Source organism: Bombus terrestris, chromosome 10 (assembly GCF_910591885.1).
Source record: "Bombus terrestris chromosome 10, iyBomTerr1.2, whole genome shotgun sequence".
Classification (NCBI taxonomy): domain Eukaryota; kingdom Metazoa; phylum Arthropoda; class Insecta; order Hymenoptera; family Apidae; genus Bombus; species Bombus terrestris.
Genome location: NC_063278.1, coordinates 8211823 through 8234092, shown reverse-complemented (window position 1 = coordinate 8234092; position 22270 = coordinate 8211823). Strand labels below are relative to the sequence as shown.

Here is a 22270-nt window from a genome sequence, read left to right as displayed (position 1 = left end):
ATCCGTGAAACGAGCCAATCGAACGGTCTGCAGCATCAAACTCTTATATCATCCAGTACGAATGATAGCGTCGCAATGCGTGCTTCGATTAAAGACCAACCCGACCGTGTTATCGAGTAACGTTTCACGCCGCTTTCTGTCATGTGTAGACGTCAGGAGTCTCGATAATACTCATTAAAGACTTTACGATGCCGAATCAGAATATTGCGCTCTGATATTGTGCGATTTAACATTTTACGATCTTCATGATGGATTCAGTTTCCAAAGTTTTCGCCTCGTTTATCTCGATGAAGACGATCATTTGGACTATTAAGAGACGAATAACCCAGCGTTTATGCGCAGTGTTACTGTATTATATGATACTATATTATGCATTTTTATGGTACTATTACTAAAAAAGACACGGAGGGGAAACGTAAGAAGTATTAAAAATTAGGAGAATTTTTGATTCTTCTAGAATAATATTCTGTTTAAATTGTATTAGAATTGAAGTTAATTATATTACATTTTAATCGGAGTTATTTACATCATATCGTTATTTGAAAAGGTAATTTCCTACATTTTGTTTACGCTTATTATTGTACTCCAAGAAGAAGAGTTACATCTGTGCAATTCTTTTAGAATCAAAGGCCTTTAGAAGAAATCATAAATATATATGTCTTTCGATTCTTCATGTTCAACACCCAATGAAGTCCAACTACTTCAAACTCTTCCAAACTACATGACTGATGTCTCGATAACATTCGTGCTGTGAATAACCAACATTACAAATCTTCGATAAATTCCAAACTCCAAACTAAAATATTTTAAAAAACCCACCTTTTTCCCCATCTGTTAGTACAATGGTATTTAATTCTTCGGAAGTAGACAGGTTCAGAGAGATCTCGATGGGAAACACTTGGAAACGAGCGACTCGTATCCCGGTTGGTCGTTTGATCTTTGCAGGGGAGGGGTTTGGTGACAATCGCGTCGCGACGCGACTTTTCGACGTGCCCCGTCGGTCGGTGTTCCTTGGGAGGGCAGCAACAGCGGAATTTAAGGTCCAGGAGAGGCTGTGTGTGATCCTTTGATCCATTGTCTCGACGAAGGCGAGGAGAGGTAGCGTTGGAGAGCGAGAGAGCCTCCGGGGAGCGTCGCCGTCGCGCCGGCGGAAAGGCGAATTCTAATTTGACGAATGAGAAAGTTTCAAGGAAGAGCGATGTCTCGAAACTCGCGCCGCTGATGCGCGACAAAGGGCGTCAAAGACGGCAGGCCTGAGCTATTACGATATGTAAAAAAAAAAGTTGGCAAGAGAGAAAAGGAGAGAGAAAGAAGAGAAGAAAGGAAAATACGCTAACGTTCATCGAAGAGAAATGTCTGTGTGTCGGAGTGAAAGGAAAAGTAGAGAGGAAAGAGAGCTCGTTTTCTCTGTAGTCGAAACTGACTGAAGCAACGGGGAAGAAATTCAAAGGGATTCTTGAAAAAGTTGCTTCGAGTTTTGCGGTGATCGATGCACGATGTGGAAGTTCTCTCTTTCCCTTCGAGCGGTTCCAAAACGATGGAAACAAAAGGAGCGTTGTTCGAACGTGAAACGAAAGCCTGATCAAGATTCTTTTTTCCCTCGCTCTTCTTTTTTTGGTCTTCTTTGCATTTAAGGAAACAAGTAATTGCTTTTCTATTTTAGACTTCTCGTGGACTGAACATTTTGAGATTTTGCAATAGCAGAAAATATTTTGTTCGACTCAGTGAATTAGGAAGTTCGAGAAAGCGATGATGTTACAAATACTGTTTTTTAAATTTATCATAGAATTTATTTATATCATCTTCTTGCAACGAGTAAAGCTACGAAATTAAATATTTGTTTCCCTCAGGATTGGATATTAATGATCAGTTAATGATCTGTTTGATTTCTGAGAAATTCGATTGTTTTTTCGTTTTAAGATGTTCATGGTCATGAACATGTCGAGGCTTTGAAATTACACAGAGGCCAGTTATGCACGAAATTTCATATGTGATCACATTTATCGAGAATTATCGGTTAATCGCGTTCGATGTTATCGCAATTAGATGGAAAGCTTTTAATTTCATGGGCACTTGGGTCCGTTGAAAGAGCAGATTTTATAGCCGGGGCTTGCTTTCATCCGAAACTCCAGCGATATTATATTGCCTTAATTGTGTACAGATGATCGATATTAACGTGGCTAAACATCGAATCCCGCTGCTTTAAACGTAATCGCTTTTATCCAAAATTACAATATCGAATTTTCAAACTTTGCCAGATAATCGTGACTCGTCCCAGTCTCGTCGCACAAAGCGTCCAAGTTTTGCTGGTCGATCGGTTATATACCTTCGATGTTTCCACACCCGTCCTTTCGACTCTATGTATAATTGCTCTCCAATTTCGAACGTACAAATTCCTTTGAATGTAATATTTCATATTGTATTCACGCATTTACATTATACAGGATTTCAAGAAATAATTAACAAGTAAAATCATTAATAAATTTCACTGAGAATATTATTCATAATAATGGAAGAAAATTGTCAACCTGTAATATCGTACTTACTCTATATACGTTCCTATTGACATTATTCTGACGAATTATACACTCCAGATATGAAAATAAATAAAGGTAGCATACAAATAGTTGAAACGTATGAGCTTATTAACATAGCTCTCGTTTCAAACAAGTTCAGATCTGATGTGAAGTAATCTTGATCTATCGTGATAGAAAATTGCTAGGAACCTAGAAATAAAAAAGCTGGGATTGATTCCATTTGTTCCTTCGCGTTCGTAAAAATACAAATTTGCATAAATATACATACTCACTTATCTCGACTTATCTACACTTCTATAATTAACCTCTAGTGAACGTAACATTTTAAACACGTTGCCATGCGATTACAGTGAGAACGTGAGGGTTGAGTGCGCCAGGAAAAAAATGAGTCGCTGTTGGTAGCACGCGGGTAGAAAGACAGCGGCTGGAAGGAATAATTACCCGAGATTTTTCTCCGTTCTCGGTGAAACATTACGAAATCAGCTTTTCGACGGGGTTGCACGCAAGAGGTACGAAGTGCGAACGAGTCCAGGCGGCAAGGCGCCGTCTCAACGAGCGACTAACGACAGCCACTTTGCGACGCCCACGCCTGGTGCACGCTGTTCGAACGGTTATTAATTACGAGGCAGCGAGTTTTCGTGTTCTTCTCCGCCCTCGTGTTGCTCAGTGTCGTGTTCCCTTGGTCGTTCGGCGACGACGACGACGACAACGACGATGGTGCCGTTTTAGAGCAGCACCTCCGTCATTCTCTTGTCTTACACCGTGAAACGTTGCTCTGTTTTACGTTCTTTTTATTTTCCTCTGTTGTTCTCTCATCGACGTCGTAATAGCTCGATGTAGCTTCCAGCACAGTCTTTGACGTACTTTATTATCTGCCTCTAGATGCTTGAATTTACAGTTAGAATTATGGGGAGTAGGAGGTTCGCTTTATGTATGTATCTTTAAAGTACAATTGAATAATAAGCATATATAGTAGAATAACCAGATAGAAGATGAATAATGCAGATTTAGAATCAGTCTCATTTCGCTATAACGTTCTTCGATTTTAACCGATACCAAACACAATACAATTTTCTATGCTATCGGAGAAACGAGAACTCTGTAATGGTAAAGCAACCCCCTTTCCGTACATCGTTACGCAGAAAAGCTCTACCATCCTCAAAACGAAATTCAATCCGCTTCATCGCGATCGAGATCGAAACGATCAGAATCTCGTTCCCTGCCCCATTTACCATCTTTCCTGATTTTCATACAACCATAAACAATGTGAACATCCTCGTCGCGACAGTAAAGCGAAAGAGAAACGCGGAATGCGAAAACGTCAGAAACGAGGTGCCAGAGAGTGTTGCATGATTCGAACAGTTTCCAATAACATTTTGCCCGCGCTGCTCGTGTTTATTCCGTTTCGATCTTCCACGGATACTTGGATCGAGCTCTTTGAAAAGGGCGACGCAGGACGAATCTCGTTCTTTCCTTCTCGAAGACAACGAAACACAGCGGGACCCGGGAAGGCCACAAATTGGACGAGACCAAGGACCAACGTAAGCGGCTTCCTCGACGACGAGGACCGGAAGAAAAGCGGCGGACGGGATTTCCGAGGTCGGGCAATTTTGCGACTCCCAGAAGATCGAGACCTCCAGATACTTCGATCGGATCGATGCCAATCGGCGAGGCATCGATGCCCGTCCGCCCGTAAAATTGATTCCGCTTCCATCGTCTCCCCAGGGTCGGTCGCGAGACGTAAAATCTCGTGGGAACCGAAAGGTGATTCCTTGCCTTCCCGTTCTTCCTTTTTCCTCTCTTGACTTTCTTCCATTCTTCTCAACGTCGATTTGTCTTCTTACTCTTCTTCCCCCTGTTGTTCTCCTTCTCATTGCTCCGACTGATTCCTACAACGGACACAGGACACTTTTCTGTCCTCTCACGTTTTTTTTCTCGTGTTTTATTTCTTCTCGTGTCCTTCTCTCTCCTCCCACCCTCTTTGTCTTACGATATTTCTTAGTCTATCTGTTTCTTATTTGCCTCGGCTTTCTTCGCGGGTCTACGTCCGTTTTGAGGTTTTGTTTGCTTTCCCGAAAGCAAGCCGCAGTTTGTAGCCCCGGTTCGTCAGTCTCGATAAGATTCGTCGCAAAGGGACGACCGCGACCCTCCGGCTGCCATTTTAGAAACGATAAGTTGTTGCGCGGGATGACCGGCTATTTGCTTTTCCCTCGCTCCCATCGCTCACCTCACTTCGAGTTTGCTGAGACAATATAGCTACGTTGAGAACGTTTGCCTCGTTTCGAACACCGTGACACCGTATCGATGATTCGAGGTACACCTACCTGGTTCAAACACAGTCGAGGACGCTTTCAGTCGCGTTACTTCGAATTTTGTTTGTTCTTTATAACGAGTATCCCGGGGTATTATTTGCCGTGCGAGATAAAATTGTTTAGTACATCTGTTTGTGGAATTATTTGGAGATCGGTGTATATTAATGTTCTTTGCAATTCTTATTTTGTATACTTAGTGTGGTAAGTTTAACAGAATTGGAGTTTAGGATTTACAATAATTTTCTAAAGCGATTTTATGATATTCAATTATAGATGATTGGTTTACGCGAAGGGTGAAATATTTTTATTGTTAGATGTTTCATTTTTAGAAAACCGACGATATTGACGAGCAAGGAAGCGTAAAGAGGAGCATAGATTATCAAGCCAGAAATTAAGAATCAGCTGCTGAAATGGCTGGCGACGTGGTTAAAAGAACGCGTTAAACGAGCGTGGAAATATCCATAAAGCCTGATTTTTCTTGCTTTTAACGCGCGAGGTGTCCGCTCGAATAGATTTCTCTGTTGGACTCAGTGGAAGCAAATTGGATTGTGCACGCGTCGAATCGGTCGTATCTCAAGAATACGATTCTCTAATGATGCTTTATGCGGGCTGCGTGTGCTTCGGTGGAATTTTCAATTGGAAAATGTATTACGCCGGAATTTGCGAGCTGTTGCGAACGCGCTGGTTATGCGTCGATAAAGAAACATTATTCGTCTCGAATGGCGCCACTTTCTCGTCGTTGATTTCGAGTTATTTCACTTGTTGAAGTGTGTACGACCTTATAAAGATGAGTGCAAGCTTCAGAGACGAGATAAAAGCAAGCATTATCGTTAAAATAATTTATTGGGTAAAAAGCTATCTTTGATTTATGAATATTACAACAATTTCCTTTGTTCTGTTCCAAGTTAGTCGTATTTTACTTTACGTTCCTGACGAGTAATTAACTTTAACGACTAACAATCTCTCTTAGAAAAAAAAGTCAATTATCGCTTGTTAACTTTCGAGAAATCATCCCCAGGGAGTTCACTTTTAATGACTGCAAATACAATTTATTGAAATATTTAAAAAGAAGAATTGTAGCTAGAGACGAAGTGGGCTATATGTCGATTTTTAAATATTTATCGAAAACAAGAGCAACCGCCTCACGAGTTACAATTGTCACGCCCTATCACCCTCAAACGGATCGTTGCTTTCAAAAAACGAGCATTCGATCGTGTCGTGAGTCTTTATTTGTTTCGTTGAGTCTTCGCTTGTTCCGTCGAGTTTTTTTCTTCCCGAACGGTTCCTATGGAATACCGTGACAACACTATGGAGACCGCAAACGTGACGCTGGAGCAAAACAAGAGCGACTTTCGAGCTTCTCCGATCGTTACTTTCGCGTATACACTTGAGAAACATCCGGATTTGCATTGAAAGAAATTCTTCCTAAAAAGAGCGTATATATTTTATACATGACACAATATACGAAATGTATTACAATATTCCATATTATACATTTTTCGTTGGCAGACACACGACTAATTTGCAATTTTATTGCAATACTCTTACGAATCATCGAGATGCATAATTTTAAATTTCATACATCATTTATATTTTAAAACACACTCTCATTATGAACACCACACAATTTTCTCATGCTAATTTTGAGGTGCCGCCGTCTCGTCACTCAGTCGCCAATAAAAGTTGGATAATCAACGCTTCGATCCCTGCGCGACGCATCATTAAAAAGAGAAAGGACTGAAATTTGCAACATCCACTCCCTCGACTTTCAGTCGAGAGCTGGTCAATTCACCCCGGCGGTTCGTCCCGTGGCAAAAAAAGAGCTGTCCTGCATAAATAGGGGGGGGGGGGTTGGTTTGGAAACGCAGACCTTGTGAAAACTGAAAAAAAAGAGAGAAATAGAGGAACGAGTTGAGAGGGGCGAATGGTCGGCTCGAAAGCAGTGCGAGCAAAGTTTCGCCGTGGCTAATTCGATCGGAAAAATTCCGTGGGGGTTCGAGGGAGCAAAACCTGGAGGGGATGGTCGGTGCCGCGTGAAACTTTTATTTTTCGTCGGGCCGATTCGGACGCTCGTCCATTTATATGATTAAATTCCACCTGATACGCTCCCGTTTCCGTCCAAAACTTTACAGACTACCTGAGAAACGATGAGAAGGGAAAAAGAGGGGGAACAAAAGACGCCAGTGATGGTCCATTGTGTGGCGTATTCTTCATGATCCCTCGCTATCGAGATCTGCGACGCGTTTCGAGGCGATGTTAACGATCGAGATGTTATAAAATGCTCTTCGAGCAGTGCGACATGTGTAACTTTCGCTTCTAACCAAGTGCTGAACGTCTTCTTGCGTTCGGTGTGTCGAGTAGTCGTACACGGGGTGGTTGTTGAGAAGATTCTGCTTGCTGTTAAGAAATAAATACTTTTTTCTTTGAAGAAGTTGTTTAAAGTGACATGTGTATAAAGAGATTCTGTTTTTTGGAGGATCGTATTTGTGTATTATTTGTTTGTTCTATTATATTTGTAATTCCCAATAGGTGTAATTGGGTTATCAGCGATCTATAAGAGTAAGTTTCTTAATATTTGAACATGTTCTTTGATTTACTCATGTTTATAATGTAATGCAATCACAACGTAGTTTATGATACGTCATTCATGTGATAGAGATCATTAGATGCAAATGCAAATGCAAATGATAGAATATAAATTAAAATTAAATATCTTCAAATTAAATCAAAGTATTGTGGTTATCAAACAATCACTGAAGGGTTAAATTATAGAGTATAATGGATGCTATAATTCCTTTAATGTCTAGAATATAGTTTCATACTGAATAACCAAACGATCCAACGTTACCAACTGCTCAAGCGGAAGCCAAGATGGTCATAAAACTTTAGGCGATAAGTTCTCTTGGCCGGAACATTGTGTTTCGGAAAAGGAAAGTTTACGGTGTATATAATGTAGAAGTGGTTTCCGCTAGTTCGATAAATATTGTATTTACTCGGTGTCGCTGTACATTTGAAAGTTTCACCACACAATCACAGCCAGAGAGAAAGAGAGAGGTAGAGTTATGAACCGATTACTTTTGCAGGGTAACAGTTGATAGTTTTCCCGGCACAGTGCCGCGAAAGTTTATCGTGTGCCCTCTCGGTTGCTTGTATTTTTCGATCTTGATACGGTTAAATAATAACACTGCTCGGAGTACAGCGCTGCCCAAAACGCGCCACAGCAAAACCTTTGCTCGCGCTTCGTCGATTTAATTGGTCGCGAGCACGGAGGTTACGCTTAAACCAGAAAAATATGGCGAGGCAGTAGGGAAAAGGTCGACTGAATTTTACGATTCGATATCCCAAACGAAACTCGCAACCCCTGAAAAATTAATATTTCATTCCCTATCGCGTCGTAAAATTTCTACATTTTACCTCGTTCAACGTATAAAACTCACAATATCCCGCTATTTTTCTATAAAGAAAACCGAGCCAGTGTGTTCAACATCCTTTATTCCGTGATTTATTGCGGAACAAACTTCCCCCTGGTTAACTCCACTCAAAAAAAGAAAGCAGAGAAAAATTGTCGCTCGTTAAACGCACAATCAACCCTCGAAAATACGAAATACGAGGCACGTCAAAAAACGATGCTCGCGCGTTGCTAAATAGGTCATTACAGCCCCCGGGGACATAAAGTGACGCAGCGGTACATCAAACCGCGCGACAGAACGGGGTGGGGTGGTGGGTTGCGAGAGGGTGGCGCGGCACGTCCAGCGCAAGGCACGTTATATTTTCTTACGAGTGCACTCGCCTGTTGCGGTTTCCCGGGGCGTCCGCATCGGTAACGAGCTGCGTTATGGTCACCGGCCCCGTGAAACGAAGCTTTTGACGTAATTCACCGTCAAGAGGCCACTTTGCCATCGGCTGTGCCACCGTTAAGTTCGACCAGACCACGAGGGTTGCGGTGGTGGTCGCTGCATCTGCCCGCCCAGTGGTTGAAGAGAGACGAGATCAACAGACGGAATATCCACGGAAGAGAAACTACCGATGCAAACGCAGGGTGAGAAAAGAAGATGAGAAGAGAGAGTGGAAGATCGTGGAAAAAGATAACATCGTTGACGACCGAGAAAAGCAGAACGGTGGAACACAGGGGGATGAACGATTCTACCGCAGGTTTTAGCATATCGTTACTTGGGTACTTGAGTACGGCTGCGTTTAACGACCGGCATCGCGGCGCCCCTCGTGCCAGCCGACAAAAAGCCTGCAACGACGCGGACCAGGGACGCGGAAGAGTGCTCGCGACGTCTCAATTGACTCGCTAACGGCTGATTTATAGAGCGATTCGCCGGCAGTCCGCCTCGAGTACCACGGCACACGCCGCGACGATTGTGTCGCGCTAGCGACGCGAATGGACCGGGCACGGGAAGTCGAACCGACACGGATTTATGGCAGGATACTGAGATTTTAAAGGAGTATTGGATTCCAAACTGGAGAATCCTTATGTGGAATCATACGCGGCGGTGTTGGGTTTTGCTTGGGAAATATTGCAACTCGATGCCAGAAACAATCATGGAATAGTGTGAGCAAACAGAGGAGAGATATTCCCCCTTCTTTAATTTTCTGTAGTTATGTAGAAATTTTAATTTACCTACTATTTCCAGAGTAAACCTTTAAACCACAATTCCGTGCGATATTATCTTGAAAGTTCGTTCCGATCTTCAAGGAATTTGGTCGACACGAAAGATCATATTGAAAAGTTTTTCGCCGAAAAACCTGAGAGGTTCTGGGAGGATGGAATATTCAAGTTGTGTGAAGAATGGAGGAAGGTTGTGGAACAGAATATCACCTATATAACTTAATAAACGTACATAGAATCGAAATGTAAATCGGAACGAACTTTCCGGGCGACCCGATATAAATTCAGGAAACAATTTAATAATACAAAGAAACTAAAGAATATAAGACTCGCTCATAATTTTATACAAAAATCCCTTCATATCTATAGTTATCTTACGGACCATATAGATATTCATTATTCATCCACCTGCCATGGTCGATTTTTTCAATAGGTTACACGATAACTCACTCAATCTTTTTCTGTCGTATAACAATAATGAAACTTTAATGTTCTTTATACAACACATACGATGTAAAAATGTACTATCGTAAACGCTCAAACGCTTTCATGAATCAGTGTAGACAGTCAAGGACGATCGGAATGGTTAGGGAAAGAGAACAAAATTCCTCTTTTTCCCGGAGCGAATTAGAGGACCGCGTCGTAAACCGAGTTTTTGCGAGGCGCGCGTCTACCACGAGGAATTACGAACAAGCTTAGTTCAATATTGACCCGGGCAAACGTGTGGCGAATATTATTACACCATCTGCATAATTTCTGTATTCAGTCGGTACTCTCTGAAACGCGTCTGTAATTACTTCGGTTGCCGCGAGCTCGTGGCCGTCGTGGAGGGTGCCGATGCTCGCAAGCCACCGTTCGAACGAGGGATGGCGGTGCTTCCGTTGCTAGTGAAAAGCGCCACGCTGACGAACGGACCATGCGCGTTATGTAAATGCTGTATACGAGATAATTGAACGATCGTGCCCATCCGAAACGACGATTTTCTCATCGGTTTCGAAGCCAGGTCGTGGTTTACCGAACATCACGTGGCGGAATTGCCGCTTGCGATTCCGTTTCTACTGGCGGAAGGCTGTGTCAGATCTTCCTTTTGTACACCAACTTGCCACTATACACTGTGCAGCTAGAATTTCTCGCGTTTACCGGAGGACATTTTGGTTTAACATCCCCTAGATCTATGGGGGTGGCTTGTTTTGGAATAATGACAAGCAATCGGCTACGATGCTGTTTTGACGCGCGTAAATCTTCTCCAATGATTTGGAAATTAGTGGTAAACAAAAGGATGCTGGGATGTTGGGCGATGTTCAGTTTTGGGGTGGTAAGGAGGAATGTTTAAATCGACGGTAAAATAATTAAACAAAGTTTTATATTTCTGGAGACAAAATTATAAATTTATGGAAATATGTGATTCGTTTGATGAAAGATCGAATCGAAATTATGCATATCAGTAATGAAATTAAGAAATGAGCAAAGATTAATCAGTTTGGTTTGTAAGAGGGCTGATATATAAATCAAAAAATTGAATAGGTCTTTTCGTTTGTTCTGTTTTAATAGAAGCATAATTCGAAGAATGGTTGGCGGCAGTTACGCGTAGGCCGAAATTAACTCTGCATCCGCACGCAACTTCCTCCCGCGGCGGATTTACGCGGCGGGCGATGCTCACTCAATGGACGGAGGAGGAACGTTCACCGTTACAATGGAGATCGTGAACATTTTAATTCATGAACCGATGAATTAATCATTACTTGCAAATGTACTCTGTCTGGAATCTCGATTAAGGCCTTGGAGCTATTCTTGCCCCGGCTGCAGTTTGTCATACCTTCTCGCCCGCCATCCGGGACGCCCGATAATAAATTATAATAAATTTGGCGACGCGATTACGCGACAATTGACGCTTCTCACGGATTAATCGCACGTCGAATGTCCTGTCTGAGGCCATTGAATAAAACCGACATATTTATCAGCCACGTAATCGAGTTCAAGAATTCCAATAAACTGGAGAATATCGCTAAACCCTCTGATTCCGTTTCCATACGTTTCCAAATCAAAAAACCATCTCCTCGTTCCACCGAGTTCCATCGAATAAATCGAATTCCCGTCAACGTTGTTCACCGGAGTCCAGTCCATAACAAAAAAGAATTTGCATCCGAATGGGACGCGTTCCCTCTCTATGCACATACGAAATAAAAAAAAGAGAACGAAGCGGGAGGAAAAAAGAATAGAGAAGAGGCGGCGTGCTCCCTTTCTTCTTTACCCTTCGTGGAAATATTACGCGTTTAACACCGACGATCCAAGAATCGTCCCGCCCCCGTTTCACGAATCGTGCGGCCTAGCGCAGAAAAAAGAACCGATTCACTGAAATGTATTGGGGGATCTCCGCGTGCGCTGTGCCACGACGACTTAATCGACGAAGAGAGGTGGTTTCCGTGGTGGCGATCGGTCGCGACGCGGAAAGTACGCTGATTGTGAATCGAGCTGATTGCCCGAGTGCCGGCGGCGTTCAAACATCGTCCACAAAGGCGGTAATACCAGGGCCGGGGCCCGGTGGCGCCCTCCCTAAAACGATTATCCACTCGACGAGCCCTCGCTCGCAGGGGAGGGTTAGCCACCACGTAACGACGTATTGTGAGGACCTCTCTGCTCGGGAAAAGCCTGCAGGGCTTTCCTCTACCTTCCACGCCGGAAAATCCTCCGGGAGTATCCTCTCGAGACCTCTCCGCATTCCCTTTCCACAGCGCTCCTTTCTCGCTTGCTGACTTCTATCCTTCGCTTGACTTGCAACACCCCTACCCCTTTCTTCCACCCACATTCACCCTTGTGCCTCCTTGACAGAGTCGCCGGATACCGAGGACTCTATCAACACTACTGTTCCAAGAGATCTACGAGCCGATTCGACGATTCTATGTCACCCACGGATACTCTCGAGAACACTTCACCAAGGTTAAAGGATTACGCTGTGCGACTACAGCCTCGCGAAACCCTGGGATTAATATCGGTTTGATTCTGCTGATTCTTTCCATTCCGGGGAGATTAAAAATGGAGGGAGGATACGCAGCTTTCTTCTGGTCCCTTCTGAGAGCCTGCTGCAGACTCTTTACCGACAAGTTTCTATTTCTCTTTCCCCCTGCGTTTTGTTTGACAAAAGGTTGTATTAAGTTTTAAGAACCTTTTTCACTGAAGTTCCGCTTTCTTTGTGCCTTGGTGGAGGATTGTGTTGCATGTTATGATAAACCTTTCTTTTTAACACGATTTTTTAATAAACATTACGGTTCGCAAGATTGGTTCGTGACAATCAAATGTCTCTTGTACTTTTGCTTGTACGTTTAACATCCGATGATTTTATCGACTGGAAGCCTTTTACGAGACTTCTGTTATGTGTGTCTCACATATGCTCACAATCATTCATTCATGGTTGTGTTTCGTGGAAGTACTAGATTCTGAACTCGCATACAGACTTTTCTTAAACACATGTACTTAATCTCTACACTATTATTGAGGGATGAAAAGAGAGAGAGAGAGCAGAAGTTATGCGGTTATAAAAAGGCTTGGAAGAAATATTGTACAATGTGACTGAAAAGACTATTTTCTATGACGCTAGAGCGAGAAAATTTAGAACGAAGAATCGTTCCAGGTCTCTACCAGCGTAAATAAAATATAGACCGATGTATCGAGAGCGTGTTTCTTCTGCTCCGTGCTTTTTTCTCTCGTTTCTCCACCCCGTTCTGTCCTTTCTGAACGATCGCGTTGCACGATAGACACTTTGTTCCCTTCGATCGTCGCTCGAACCTGCATTTTTCCCCTCCCTATCCTCTCCCAGGCAAGAGGCAGAGGCACGATCCGACGATATACTTAGACCGGTATCAGCTATAATAAATGAATGACGAGGCAATCGAGTGGTCGGTCATGCAAACGTACGACGTTCTATCCGGGGAAAAGTAACCCTTCCGTCCCGGCGTCTTGCGTGAATTTCACTTCCGTGTCGGCGGTGTGCACGTTCTTCTCTAGTATATCCCTCGATGAACGTGTATCGGCATACCGTGCAGTTCCGGAACGTTGCCCGTGAACCTCACGGTCATCTCGTAAAATCTCCACGAGATCAGGACCGAGTTACGAGCGTGAAATGTCCGTGAAGCGACTACTAAAATCGACGTCGTTACTCTACTGATCGAAGTGTTCGCGATATTTCCAAAAACGTTGCCGTTCCGTTTATCGTCCAAAAATATGCGAGCCGGTCGGAAAATTCCGTCGTTTTGTTCTTTAAAAGCGTAGAAACCAATTTTAATTGAATTTTCTATCAGTTAGTATTCGGTATAATGTTCATCGTTACTTATAATCGTTCTCTATTTATCTGACAATTTATGTATTTCGCTGCTGCATTATAGTATTAGTAAGGTACACAATGTAGACAGAGTAGTTGGTTTATATCTGTGAATTATTCATTACTTTCAATTAGGGTCGAATATTTTTCCCGAAGCAGGTTATATGATATTTTACAAGTTTTTACACGTTGTGTATTCCAACAATAATAGATGCTATAGATCTCCATAAATTGTTCTTCGTACTTACGGTAATCATAATTTTGTGAACCCTCAGACTTCTGCATTATTCATCCACTCCTGTATAATTTTACTTCGATACTTTTTGTCTATTATTTCTTCCTTCCACTCATTAAGTTCATGACTGTCCGACATACTTCATTTACTATACGCTACATTATCGATTTAGTAACAAACCGATACTTTTAAAAAACCACTGAAAAATTCCTACATCACTCTTAAAAGAATACTTCATATTTTCTTTATTCGTTGCTGAATTAATCGTGAAATATTTACTCAACGAAACAAATTTCCATTTAGATTCCATCTCCTTAATCAAAAAATACGAAATTGCATAAATGTCCATAGTCCATTCATTACCAGGCATCCGGACACTAGTTAGAACAAAAGTAAAACCGCGGAATAATTGCGAGAATCCAGAATCTCCACCCCCACCTTCCACTCCCACAGAGAAAAGAGAGAGAGAGAGAGAGATAGAGAAGTCTTCGACTTAATGAAGCGTTTCTCGAGGAACAAGACTGTTCTACTCTTCGGACCGTACACGATTGTTAATCGTTCGTCTTCTTGCGTGAATATGCAACACCGTGCTGGTGGTCTCGCGCGTTCACGTGCAAGAACTTTCGCCATGAATAGCTGATGGCTAATAAGTGTCCCAGTGTAACGTTTCGTGGCCGAAACCGCGAACCCCTCTTAGCGGTCGTTGAATTAGTAATATTCGGCGACGCGTATCCTAAACGGGCGTACATCGTCGTCTCGTAACGTGAACTATCACCACCCCCGACGGAGTTCCTTTCCATCCAGTTTTGTCACCGTGCCGCGGAAGAGAACAGCCGGTTTTCTCGAGTTTGCGAAGACAACAGCTGCACGCTCGTTGAAATATTAAGGAGTTTCATATGGGAGGCAGCAGCGCCAACCCTCTAAGAGAGGTATACAATCGATCGAACGCCACGACCAACGTCGTGCTTCCTTCGTTGATCGATAATACATCGTGTCGTCGGTAAATCGATGTATTTGTGCAGCTGTGACTATACTCGCCGCACGAGGCAAAAGTAGAGCGTTCCGTGTAATGCTCGCACTATTTCCGGAAGAACAGGGAGGTATGAGTGACGTTTGAGCTTTTCGCGGAACGTTCTTTAACCTCTTGAGGAAAGTTGCGGATCCAGAGTGCAGAGGGGATGATTGAACCAAAAAGTTATATTGAGTTACATAAGATGTTAAAAATGAGTTTTCACCGTTATGTGGTCCATATCGTGATACAGTAGAGTTTGGCTTGGGCGAGAAACGTTTATTGGAATGATATTTTAATCAGAACTGGATTTAACATTAGAGTTACCGATCGAGTAATAACGAGAATAATCATCGAAGTCTTATTAAGTGCATCCAGTTTCCTGAAGCTTTCCAGACTTCGATGCATTATTACACAAATCAAAGAATATATATATATCGAAATCGATAGACCGCGAAAGACCAGACCACTCCAAGATACCAACAGCGGTCGATAAGCCTCTACCCCATTTCCGTGCAAATTGCACCGATCCACGAGCGGTCACGATAAGCGTTCTGAAACTCGAATTACAGCGAAAGCTGCTCGAACCTTCTCACTCCTATTTCATGGTACGATTCTCAGAAAGGAATTACGAAAGCTGATTCGCATGACTACACCTACGTCGAGACGAGTTAAATAACAATCGTGGCGCCCTATCGACGAAACAGGGCCAATAGTTGCTATTCAGCCTCTGGCAAATTTAACGTGGATATCTTGTCGAATTGTTAATGTTTTGACTCCATCCGCGTTACGAAGAGTAGTAAGTCTAACTTATTTCATTTTACGAAGCACTAAACATGCTACTTTTCGTTAAAAATCATTGTATTTTGTATTCTTTTCGTAGCAAAACGTACAAATGTGCTTTTCTTCGGGAAGAAAAACGAAGTATGATATTCTGAATCACATCTGAGACAAACTTGTATTTTTTCGCAAGACAAATTAAACGTGCTACTTCTCGAAACGCAGGTCGATGCTATCGTTGCTCCTACGATTTGTAGATAGACCGCCACAATGTCTTTAACCTCTCACGCCTTCCAGAACGTGAGTCGCGTTATATGGAACTCGATCAGGATTATCCTTGTTTAATGATGGAGCGGATCGTTACACGGTTTGTCATTTGTATTTTCCATGTTCCGTGGACACAATTAACGGGATCCGATTTAAACGAGATCGCCGATATGTGTGCTTAATGACGCGGAACGTCATTAAACAGTATAAAACCGTTTGTTTGCACGTAATCATCGCGCCACGTCTCCTGCCATACCCGATTTCAGTTATTTCGCTGTTGCGATCGTTTTGGCCCCGCCGTTTTCAGTTTCGCTTCGCTCGCACACGTCGGTCGAAGCGTTAATAGATTTTGGTTGTTTCATAATTTCCAACTGCGTCATGGGCTAAAATTAGTCGCGCGAAATTACGTAGCACGACCTGGCACCGCTTCGTGGCACCGGTATTAATTTTGGGTACATTGAAATTAGGAAGTTTTATAATTGGATAACTTTATCCCGTTTAAGGAAAAATTAGGAAAATTTAGATGCTATTGTAGAATTGAGAACTCGTATGGACGGTAAATGAATGTTCGTATTAAGCTGTTGATAACGAGTAAGGGATAATTTAGAGGATACACACGCAGATTTGACATACATAGTAGCCATGTGGAAGTTTGACCGCATCTGAAAAGAATGTGTGTTATCGTGTGAGATCTATAAGATATAAGATAGATCCAGACGATACGATTGAGAAGTGAGAAGTTCTGACAATAAGTGAATCGTTGAAGAATTGAAAGAGAGTAGGAGTTCAGAAAGACAATGATTGAGAGAGTCCAATTGTATTAAGCGAGAGTTGTTGTAGGATTGAATTGTTATTGTACTGTTTGATTTTATTATTAGGATGTAACATATGGAATGTCCGGTACATATTTCACTGGACCCAAAGGGAGATTCGTTTATATACGTAAATATAAAACTACAATTCATATATAAAGCAGAAAATTCTCAACTTTGAAATGACGTACATGAAATTATGCATAAAGATAAACTTACTTGTTAAAAAAAGATTTAAAAAATTGCCTAGAAAATATTATTATTTTATTCATACGTAATATAATTGTTATTTCATATTTAATGATTAAAAGTCTTACAACCTAACATTTCTCCAATACGAGCTACCAAGTAAAACTTTGCAAAACCACCCTTCACACTCGCAATCTGAGCGGAAATCAAACGAGATCAGGAAGGGGATTCATTCCGGGTCACTGTACACCCTTCGCAGTGTTTCCACATTCCCGAGGCAAACAGCTTCCCTTTCAGACACGCAACAGCCCTTTCGCGAAACTTGCAGCGTTCGACGTCTCCGTACACCGGAAATGTACTCCACGTTTGAATATTTCAGCCAACTGGCAAGAGGCAAGGCGTAGGCGACGAGGCTTCCTCGAACAAAGCCCGACATTACCGAGTCCTGCGTCCTTTCCAATAAGCAGTCGAACGCTCGTAAGCCTCGAGGCTTCGAGCCCGTTAATAATTCTGGCCGCCTCTTATCTCGATTTAACATGATATATCACATGCTGCGCGTGAAACAAGCACGTGGTAATTTATTTAAACGCGTGCACACGAGCACCTTACCACCCACTCGTGAACGTCTCTCCTCGCGAGGAAGCAGTCGGCGATTTTTCTTCCTTTGTCCGTCTATGGAAGAACTTTTGTCGACGGTGTATTCCTTTCTTACTCGGGCGCGAAATTAGCGATCGTAATTAGTCGCGGCTGTAGAGCGTGGCTAGTAACGGAGCACGGGCTTTCTTCCGTTGTTTTCCGTGTTGTAGCCGCGGGCTGGCACTGCCAGATTGTTTCCCTCGCCTCTATTCTCTTCCGTTGTCCTTCTATTGTCCCTTTTCTTCCTTGTGTCGTCTTCCTCTCCGTCGCTACCCCTTGTGCTCTAGTTCCTTCTTTCTTCTTTTTTCTTTTCAGTTCTCTTGATCCTGATATTTGCAGTGTACGTGGTGTAGATAAGCGTAGGATAAAATGAATGATAGGGTCGGTATATTTGAGATATTTTTTGTATTTTTAGATTAATTTTGTAGAGGATAATTGAGTGTATATTAAACGTAGATTAAGTGTGTAAACTTGTAGTGAGGTTGAAGATATTAATTTACTTTAAATACTTTTATAGGGTTTAGAAAAATGTATTTGTATAATTTTCTGATGTAACGAAACCATAGCGAAATAGTAGCTCCATTAACGTGGAATATGCAAAGTGCGCGGAGCTTAAAATTTACAGTGCCTGATCCCAAAATGTAAGCGATCATCAGATCGAATTTCAAAATTTAACACACCTGCATTAGTAAGTATCTTAATCTATATATGCTTCCCAAAATTTATAATAAATGACACTACAATTTAGGTTATCGCCAGATTTGACTCCCAAATTTAAATGGTCGTTAAAGTTACTTCAAAATTTAACACACCACGAATTAATAGATAGCTTTCCTAATCTGCATATATCTGCCTTTCAAAATTTATACCAAATGATTTAAAATTCAGGCTGTCACAATGTCTGACTTCAGAGTTTAGCCTCAAAGTATTAAATATCTCTATTAATCCATACAGATAGTCCAAAATTCACACGGTCGTCGTGTCTGCCCATATTCACTAATTCTACTTCCGAAGTAGAATTAACCTCCTACGCATCAGACCTCCACTTGAATCGCAGTTCTCCAAAAGTCAACACCCCTTTCACAGACAAATCCTTCACTTGGCAACGAGAACGTTGTACAAAGAAGCTCGATGATCCCAAAACGTCATGATCCATGATCACCCTTCCCTCGCATTCCGTTTTTCCCTTATTCCTCCTTTGTCACTCACCCTTCGTTTCTTCCCCAACTATGGATGCTCATTGTACCACCCTATTTTTCTCCTCTCTCCGCCACTTTCTCTTTCTTTTTTCTACCACTTGGACGGGTCGCAGGCGCTCCCGAGGGCGACATGAACCATCGGACAAATTGCTACGTGTGTTTACGTTAAATGGCTTAAGAGGCGGCGTTGAACGCAAAAGCGCGCGATAGCCATCTGCGAGGAAGTGCAATCGATGTAAGTCAAGCTTCGACCAGCCAACGCGCACTATTCCCCGTGTACGCGCATTTATCTGGATTAAGACAACTTTGTGTTCGTCTCGAATCACGTGGGGCACCCTCCGTGCGGACACTCGCGCTTTCGTGTGTTTCGCGCGCTCGCTAATCCGACGCGCGAGGGTGGTATTAATCGTGGAAACGACGGGGTGTGATTCTGTGGAGATTGCACCAAGTTGTTCTTGGGGAAGTGTTGTAATGGTTCCAGGAGGGCTGAGAAAGTTATGTGATGTGGAATGTTAATCGTGGAGCTCTTAGTGGAGATAAGTCATTGGGTATTTAGTGAATATGTAGTAGAAATGAATTGATGTCACGGTTATGAAGTTAGGTTGATATTTATTAATGCTCGGAGATTTCCTGGGATTTTATTGTAGTAGGAAATTATGCGTATTGATGATGAATGTTTGTTGCATAAAGTTAATATTTATTAATTGTTACATTAAGAATAAATGTAATTCTCTAAGGCTTTGTCATGGTACTATACAAAATATAATTCGGTGAATTATTTGTTGGGGAATCAGACGTGCTTCGTGATTCATAACATCGATATTTATTAATCGTTTATTATATTGTGGAAAAAAGTTATAGTTCTTTAAGGTCCTACTAATAGAAATTTGAGTACTTCATTAAACTTAGGCTGGTAGTGTAGGCAAAATGTAATATCCCTGATAATTTTTTATTATATCTTTTCCTTTTAATCCTGTAATCCAGTCGCTAACTTCAAGAACGAATTTTCCTGGAATTAAGTTTGGAAGTCGAGAATATCCTGTATTAAATTGCGGCTCTTTGATAGAATCTCGCCCAAGGGAGCTGCTTTGTTTCAACAGGCCGTATAAAAAGAGTAACGCGATAGAAAATTCGGGAAGAAGTTCTTAAAACAATCTCGTAAAACGTCTGAGAAACAGCGCAATCATAATAGTGCGCTATAAATTCCAACAATGATTATCCTATCTCATTTGCCACTGTGCAACATTCTTGTGTTCTAAACATGAAGTAAATCTCCGCGTTCCGTTGTAATTTACTATGGCCCGGGATTGTTCCATTAAGTAAAAGCAGCGTGATTGCAGCACAGTCCATTAGTACTGTTTCGCGAGAACACCTTGACGTTGATCCACGCTACCAACTGTATTCTGTTCGAATTGCGAAACTGATTTCTCTGTCGTAACTCGAAGAATTTGTACCAGGTATTCAACTACATACTACTTTATGTCAGAGGAATCCGTGTACCCTATACTATATTGATTGAATTTATTAATTATATTCTAACAAAATTGCAAAATTGATCTTTCTGCAGTAATTAGTAGATTTTGTGCTAATATATACAGACACACGTAGAGGGGACCGGTACAGTTCGTATACGTTGGTTCATGCTCCTATCTATCTCTTTTCTTATAATGCAAAAAATGTCTATCAACTAGCAATTTTCTTGAAGTAATCAGCAAAACCAGCTTTTCTATTGTATTATTGATTCGAAGAATTTCTATAGCCTTCCATTTCGTCGAAAGAATCGATGCAACCTTACGTTAATCCACTCTGCCAACAGTATTCCATTGAAATTACGAAACCGATTTCCCTATCGTAACTCGAAGAATCTCTACCAGCTATCCAATCATCATTTCACTTTCAAGGAATCTTTTCAACCTGTATGATGAGTAACCTGAGCCGATATTCTGTTGAACGATCACGGTGAAGCATCGACAAAAGTTAATCCAGCGGACAAGACGGAACGGAAACAGATCCCCTCGAAGCGATTTATTTACACCAAGCCAGGTATCGGTTTCTTAGACGCGTAACCAACCGATTCGGAAGCTAGTTTACCGTTACATGCCGCCCTCCCTTCGAGGAACACGTCACGAGCATCAACAACGCCTCTAACGTCGTTCCCGTGGTTGGATCCGATTTCACGTTCGAGCGGATCGCCGATGATCGACCGCCGGAAATCCCATACGTTCCCGCGAGGATCCTCTTCGACGACGATCGACTCGTTCGCCAACCGCCTTCGTGCAACCCGACCGTCCTCTTCGATGACACTCATTCGATCCTTACCGGCCCTGATCAGCTGCCACACGAAGCCGCAGTAACAATGACCGCGCACAACATTATTTTACCGACAAATGGGTGGAAAATTGGATCCTCGCAATGTGTCAAGATCACGTTGCTAACTTCAATGAAGTTTATGCCAGTTTTGGATAGTAAGAATTATCGGTGGAATGTTATTTTCTCTGAAGATGTTGTATGTACAACACATATATATGAACTTGTATAATCTGTGAATTCATTTTTACAATTAATGTTTGGTCAATCTCAAAAGAAAAGTAACTATTCTAATTCTAAGTAATTAAAATAATAAGTAATTCTAAGAGGGAAAAGTTAACACTTTCTGAAAACGAATTCAACAAATTAAGCTTTAAGATCTACTTAAATCACTGATTTGATACACACTACCCCAAATACAACTTCACAAATCTCTCACAACCTTTCAATGCCTCCTCGTTCCATGCTAAGTATCATTCTTATGTCGACTTCATTTCTTTCCAGCTAGAACTTCCACTTCGCCCTTTCCATTTCTACGGAAATGTCGTCCGCGTAACAGACTCATTTGACCTGGAATTACCCGCCTTCTACATTCTAAGTAACAAGCTCTAAAACCTTCTCAAATCCTCAATACCGAGCACCAATTTCCCAATACACATCTTCACAAACCTCTCACAACCTCTCAAAACCTCTTCAAACTCGACGAAACATCCTGGACGCGTCATCTTCATTACTTTCGAAATCAAATCTCCATCTCACCCCTTCCATCTTCACTGGAACTTTGCCCGCGAAACCAACGACCACGACTCGCTGGTACGTTAGTCGACGACTCCTCGACTTTGAATTGCTCACACCCCCTGTGACCATCGAAAGAAAATAACCGATAAATAAAAAGGATCGAGCGAGAGGTGGCCGGCGCACGCAAAAGAGCGAGCACGCGTCTGATTTCGCCGCGACGGATGGTGGTTCGGCATTCGCGGAAGAAGGCGCAGCCTCCGGCATACTCTCCGGAGCACTACCACCTCCGCGTCTCCGGTAGTGGCAGCGGCGTCGCCAC

The 22270-nt window shown here is 42.2% G+C and overlaps 1 long non-coding RNA gene across 2 annotated transcripts; it reads right to left on the bottom strand.

Annotated features, from left to right (window-relative positions):
- Nucleotides 1–525: 525 nt before the first annotated feature.
- LOC125385777 lies at nt 526–22218 on the bottom strand. Of its 2 annotated transcripts, XR_007225400.1 has the most exons (6): nt 21883–22218; nt 21656–21783; nt 21226–21446; nt 2810–2961; nt 2547–2726; nt 526–2396 (listed from the first exon to the last, which is right to left on the bottom strand). It is a non-coding gene; the product is annotated as an uncharacterized LOC125385777 (long non-coding RNA). The 2 variants fall into 2 exon arrangements; XR_007225399.1 differs by having other exon boundaries at nt 21226–21783.
- Nucleotides 22219–22270: the final 52 nt, after the last annotated feature.